Source organism: Corylus avellana, chromosome ca9 (assembly GCF_901000735.1).
Source record: "Corylus avellana chromosome ca9, CavTom2PMs-1.0".
Classification (NCBI taxonomy): Eukaryota; Viridiplantae; Streptophyta; class Magnoliopsida; order Fagales; family Betulaceae; genus Corylus; species Corylus avellana.
The window spans coordinates 10,244,558-10,252,186 of NC_081549.1; positions in this window are offsets into that span (position 1 = coordinate 10,244,558).

Below are 7,629 nucleotides of genomic sequence, written 5' to 3' on the forward strand. Positions count from 1 at the left end.
ATGAAACTGGATGACTTGTTGGTTGGATACTTTGGCATAATCTTAAAAAATAAAAACTAATAATAATAATCATTGATAAGCTTTTCACTAAGTAACTGGACCTCTTGCATCATTAAGCAATGAGTGTTCACGTCAAAAGGTGGAGAATTTTGATTTGATTAAAGTCATGGCTAGTTCAATTTCGTAGCCTTTTTGACTCGAGTTAGTAAGTCCTTAGGGGTGTCTTTACACCTAATGCCTTAAAACTATCTGATTTGGGAGTCATTGGCTTAACACTCTGATTGTGGTATTTTTGTAACCAAAAATATCAATTATAAAAATAACCACTTGCAATAGGACGAATCTTTGTACGATACGGCTATAGAGAGGGTGTCGAACCTCAAGGACTGCAGGAGTTTTATTATCAAAATTCGAAAGATTAAGATTAACTTAATTAAAAAGAGAATTGATTTTATTTTCTTTAAAACTTAAAGTGCATGAAAATAAAATAGATTTAAAATAAGAGAGATTGTAAGGTATTGACTTCACCTCTATCCACACAACAATGGCTAATCATAATTAATCCCAGAAATTCATTATATGCAAGTTATAAATAAACAAGAAACTACCTTATTAAAGTATAAGCATAATCTATCTTCGGTTGGCACGGATCGTCCACCTAACCACTTTCCCTAGGTATAAATTATCAAATTCTTTAACAGGATACATACAATCAATGAATAAGTATAACCCATCTTCGGTTGGCACTGACTGTCTACCTAAATTACACTAAACTAGGGTGTAGTACAATCCGTCTTCCCTAGGCATGGCCTATCAAATCCTATTGATCATATGTTAATTAAACCCATTGTATAACCATCATCCTCATAATCACAAAAAACAAGAATGATTTAATTTCAATAAAAGTAAAATACTTTCTAAGACAAGAGAAGAATTTCACAAATATTGATTTTGAAATTTAAGAACAATTGCATTTAATAATTAAGAACAGAATCAAAAGGTAGCAATTCTCATAGTTATACAATCAATATGCATAAATTGAAAATCTAGAAATTTAATACAATCAAACCATTGTGCTTAGATAGGGTAACATCAACACTCCACGAAGGGGTTTAGCCGCTCATAATCTTCTAAGCTCCAAATACAATTTTCTGATTTCTACCTCTAGGAAGCGGTGTGTCCTTTTTCTCAATGCTTAGAGGCCTATTTATAGGACTTAGGAGAGTCCTAGAAGCCCTATTAATCCTAGAAATTTCGGTGATTTAAGTCCAAGTCCAATTAGGATAAAGAAAACCTAAGTCCAAATCGGAATAGGATTCGCCCAGAATTGCGTTCCTATCTTGCGGAACGATTTTGGCATTGCGACACTCCGAATTAGGAAAATGATATTTCACAATGATTTATATAAATTTGAGTTATCTTTCCAATGCCGCTTGAATCACCTCAATCTGATATTTGAGCTGAAAGTTATAGCCACAATACCAAGACATATGCAGAATTCAAATTTGAATCCAATCCGATTTTGACTCCAATTTGAGAAATTCCGAATTAATCCTTTTCTTTATTTGATTAAACTTAACCATGATTGGTTAAGTTTAACCATATCTTCTAGGTCTTCTCAAAGTGTTCTTTTAAGCCCAAAATCAATGGAATTAATTGCATCTTTATTTATAACCTGAAAACAATAAAAACAAAACAAAATCAAACAAATAACAACGCTAAGGAATTAACATATGCAAATTAAGGGGCTTGAATGTGCAACATTCGGCGCTTATCACACTCGTTACATGGGTCAATTAGAAAGCTTAAGGGAACCAAACATTGCATAGCCTGACAAAACAAAAAAAGTTATGCCAAAGTAATTCATTCTGATGGGGAATTCAGTGAACTCTAAGATATTGAGACATTAAACATTGGAAATAATTGGAAGCTTCATATTTATGTGCTAGTTCTCTTTATACTGTTTCAAGCTTATGATGCCTTAGCCTGTCTTTTATAAATGATTAAACTTTAAAATTCCAATTCATTGAGAAGATGGTGTTTATCTTTTTAAGCTTGCTAATTAATGAAAATCATGGTTTTGAGTGACTCTTCAATTTTCGGATAACATGAACTTCACATAATGTTTGTGGGTAACATTCTTGGAAAACCCTCACGAGATTTCACTCGTCCTCTATGGAATGCCTAGGGGTTTAAAAAGCTTATTACATATGCTAAATGCAATCGTATATCCCACGAAAAATGGATTTATCTTTTTGTTTTATGTTTTTCATTTTGTTTTTTTAGTTTCGTATTGCTAAGGGACTCACAATATGTAAGTTTGGGGTGTGATAAGTGCTAAAATATTAGCCCCTTAATTTACATTTGTTAATTTCTTAGTTTTGTTATTTTGTGCTATTTTATTTCTTTTTGTGTTTTATAAGTTTTTGAAAGAAAATGAAGCATTTCTGGAAAGTTCGGCATAAAGGACAAAATTGGAAAAAAAGCTAGAAGTCTTGGATCAAGAGGAAGCATTCAGGTGCAGTGCGCTTCAGTGCACTGCACCTAGGCTTGAGCTCATCAACGCTCGAGTGCACTGCACCTAGCCTTGAGCTCATCAACGCTTGAGCACCCCAACCAAGGAGTGAGCGCTGGAGTGCACTGGCGCACACAAGAAGAAGCAACGATTGCAACTACGATCGAGTGCAACAGAAGAACGATAGAGCACAGCCACATGCTCTAGCACATACGGGCTAGGATCGAGCGCACTTGGGGCTGGAGAAAATTCAGATGCGGCCAAGACTCCTTTTCCTTCCCAAACTAGGTTTTCGAAGTCCTAGTTCAACTAGGACTTTAAACCTACGAGTTTACTAGAGTTTCTAGAACTTCTAGGGTTTTTCTAAGCTTATAAATAGATCTCTAAGCCACATAATTCCAAACACATTCTAGAGAAGAGGAATTGGAGGCTCAGTTTAGAAGCGTTTTCGGTTCTTTCTTTTCCCTTGTGTAACTAACTCTTAGTTAGGGGTTAGATTGAAGCCCTGATCATGTCTTTTTAGGATTTCAATATTGGCGCCTTTGCTACAATCATATTTTGTTGTATTTAACTTGATTATTTCCTACTTAATTGAATTCCTCATATGAAAGTGTCTAATCAACATATGCATGTGGTATGGATTAGTTATTTAAGTCAATTTGGATGACCGAGTCCTGGGCTTAATAAAGTGACAAAGGATATCCTTGTAGTTCTTGGGGTAATCAACATGGGGAACCAAGAGTACACACCCATGCCCTAGGCCTCATGTGTTTGTCGATTTTCATAGATTTATGCTTTTTTAAAGAACAACTTAGTATACACCCATGCTAAATCCTTTGAGAAAGAAAAGAGTTAGAGTATACACCCATGCCTAATTTGTTGCTTAGAGAGATCAATAGCTTAAGGAGTATACACTCATGCCCTTAAGTTGGAAAACATTAAATATACCGGTATGATTGGTGCATTGACATATGGTTATCTTAATTAGTCTGATTAGTGGTGGATGTCGAATCCTTAACACTTTCGTTTATCTTTATCTCTTTTCATTATATCAATTTCGTGACAATTTTGATATTTAAGTTAGAAAATCAATTTTAAACAAAATCAACAATCCTCGTGGGAATGATCTTGTATTTGTAGCACTATACTATCGTTTGATCTTGTGTACTTGCGAGTTAAAATGTAGCAAATATTATCTATTAATTTAGGTAGTATTTATCACAATAGTCTCCAGCTCCTAGGCCTCCTTAATCTATACCACCACCCTACGCCTAGTGAAAGGTTTGGATGATGAAGCGGCTGCACTAGATTTGGTCTGTGCCATTGTCCTACATCAATCAGAAAATACACCTATTAATTACCACTCTATATGAAATCCTTGGGTGACCTATCAAACCTCTGTAAGATTGGGCAACTTAAAGAAAAGGTCAAGCCGTGCTGAAAATTTGGGTAGGGCGAGGTTCGAGGGTTGTAACACCCCGTGGAAATCAATTAACTGGTAATTGATTCCTTGGTTTGCCTCCCAACCTTGTCCCTCACAGAACAAGGCTCATGGATTGTAACCTCTCCTAAGAGAGAGACTAAAGAGGAAGACTTTCAACCACAGGAATAAGAAAGTAGTAACTAAATATCACAATTATAACAACTAGAGTAACGGTAAAATATCATAGCATAAAGAGATCCCCAATTGTGTTTGTCAAAGACCGATCGTCAAATATATTACGAACCATAGGTAATTGTTTGAAAATGAGATCAACACCTAAGCTTAAGTAGCGCTAGCAGGATAACAATCTCAGTCATCTCCACTTGAGTCGCTCATCCGTCGTCCAACATGGGCTTGAGCCTGTGATAATTGCTAAAATATACATATTTTAGCCCCTTAATTTACATATGTTAATCTTTTAGTTTTGTTATTTTGTGTTGTTTTACTTCATTTTTGTATTTTCTGTCTTTTTATAGGTTTTGGAAGAAAACGTAGCATTTCTGGAAAAGCTTCAAGTTAAAGGGCAATTTCGGGAAAAGCTGAGCATGGGATTGATCGCAGCACCACTAGGCTCGAGCGCATCAGTGACAGGAGCGAGCGCAGCATGCACTCGCGCACACAAGAAGCTGGCTCGAGCGCATCAACGCTCGAGCACCCAACACAGAAGATCAATCGCACAACTGCGATCGAATGCATTAACGTTGCAATCGAGCGCATTCGGGGCGCCCATATGCAGCCAAACTCCTTTCTCACCCCAAATTAGGTTTTCCTAATCCTATTTGGATTAGGAAAGTTAGACCTCCGATTTTACTAGGTTTACTATGGTTCTTAGTGATGTACAAATTTAATTGTACTCGCAAGTGCACGAGTCGTGTGCAATATAACGTGTGTGCAAGTGCGAGGTCGATCCACAGGGAATTGTGTTTGTGAAATTTAATTTCTATCTAAATCAATTATATCTTAACCTAGTTCCGAATGATTTTGATTTTGAAAATAAACAAACATAAACATAAACTAAATAAAATAAAAATAATTAAAAGATAAACGACTAAGGTTTTAGAATTCACCTCACCAAATCAAAGCATACATTCTCATGTTTTCATTCAAGTATCCAACAAACAATTAAACCCTATATATGTTCTATTGTTTTTTTATAAACCAATTGAATCATTCGATGAATCCATCTCTAGCACAAATCACAACGAATATTCAATTGAAATCAAATTATCCACTGTATCCGTAAATCACTATGGATATAAGTCTCAATCAAATCATTCGATGTATCCGTTGGAAGAAACACAACGAATATCCAATGTTTTCACAATTTATAAACAACAATCAATCACAATTTTGTCACACAATTGAATTGAAACAAACATACATTACATTAAACGACGGATTTGTACGAACAAAACATAAAAATATAAAACTAATCAATGGCGAGGCTTCATCTTCAACCTTAGTTGAAGATTTAGCCTCTCATGACAAAAGAAATCATCAAGAAACTAAATTACTTCATTAAAATTAAAAACTTACAAAAGAATTCGAGTTCATAGCTACAAAAACCCAGAAAACACGAAAACGACCAAGAATGGCGCCCCCAGCGTGTCTCCGTCCGTTTACAATGGAAAATAATGATATTTATAAGCTAATTTTAGGGTTTTAGCGCTGCCAGGTCAGCCGAGCCACTCTAGGTGCGCTCGATTGCACTCGGGCAACATGTTTTTTGCTGCGCAGGGCGCGAGTGCGCTCGAGCACACTTCCAGTCGGAATTAGCCTACTCTTGTGAAACATGACTTTGTATATCTTTGAGTTAGCTTTCCAATGACACTAAGATCACCTCAATTCGAGCTATACAACTCTAGATATAGCCTTTTTGGTGGGGCTCATCGAATGCAAATCATTGCTCGATCCCAATTTGCTGCCAATGCTCTGTGAAATGTCTTAAGCCCTAGAATTAATGAAATGAGTTGCAAATATCATCTTAAAGCCGCATTTTTCTCTTAACAACCTGCAAATCACTAAAACACCAAAACCAACCAAAAAACATCAGAAATTAACACAGCTAAGAGGTTAACAAACATAAGTTAAGGGGCCCAAATATACAATATTTAGCACTCATCAAATACCTCCAAACTTACATTTCGCTAGTCCCTTAGCAAAACAAAATGAAAAAGAAAATGAAAGCAAGAAACATATGTCCGCTGTCGTGGGAGAGACGATTGCATTTAGTATATGCAACAAGCCTTTTAAACCCCTAGGCATCCCTAATGGACGAGTGAAGTCTCGTGAGGGTTTAACAGAAATGATATCCACAAATATTGTCAGTGCTATGTCATTGACAAACACAATTTTCACACAAACACATGGTTCTCACATCATGAGCAGGTTTAACAAAGTAAACACCACAATCAAATCATCAAGCCAACCATAAATCATTCAACTCAAAGGTGGAAATTTGAGACAACACAAGCTCCAATAGGTGCAAAATGAGACTAACACAAAGTTAAGAGGCTTCAATTTTTCTCAAAGTTTGGTGTACCTCAAAATTCATAGGAATTCACACAGATGAAAACACCAAAGGCTTAGATCAAGACATGCATTTATATATATTTTTGTACGCTGTGCAATGTTCGGCTCCCTTAAGCTTTCTAATTGACCTATGTAACGAGTGTTGGGCCAGTGACTCCCAAACTAGATGATTTTAGGGCACTAGATGTAAAACATCCCTAAGGCTTAATTACTCAAGTCAAAAAGGCTACGAAGCCAAACTAGCCATACAACAACCAAATTGAATTTCTCATCTTTTTACGTGAACACTCAATGTTTAGTGAGGCATGAGGTCCAGTTACTCAATGAAAAGCTCAAACTGATGATGACACATATTATATATATATCCTACAAATCGCAAGGCACACCCTAATCAATCCAAATCTCATACCTCACAGACTTTATGCTAGTGTGCTTGTGATAATCAACTCAGACATGTAAAGTCTCTCTAATCCACCAAATGAGTCAAAGGACTCAGATTTCTAATGACATGCAGTGTTTAAAAAGTTAAACACACTAATGACATGCAAACCACAGTTATGATGTAACTTATGCCCAATCAACAGCATAGCACAATTTTTTTTTTAACAAAACAAACAGATAAAAACAAACAAAAAGACATAAACAAACAAAAAGACAATGTGTTTTTCCACACCCCCAAACTTAAATGACATATTGTCCCCAATGTGGCAAGAGATACAATATCGTGGGATGAGGAAACTCGAGTGTGCAAAGGCCAGGGCGTCCCCCAAACTTGAACACCAAAACACCTGTCAAAATCTAACCGCAATATTTCCTCATAGAAACAAATATCAAAAGATTAATTGATGATAGAAACAAAAAGAAAATCAAGCAAAATAAAATAAGAAAGAAAGAAAATGTGCAGAAATTAAAATCGGGAAAAAATTTTACAGTGCTTTCCCCGATCATTTGGATGTCCGACCAATCCCTTCCACCCTTTCTTCTTAAGAATTTGATATCCCTCTAGAAGGATATTTCGCCATCTTATGTAGCCAACTTGCTTGCTCTGAAGGCTCTTCTTGGGACGATGGTTCCTAGGTTTGCTTGCTTGTTTGCAAAG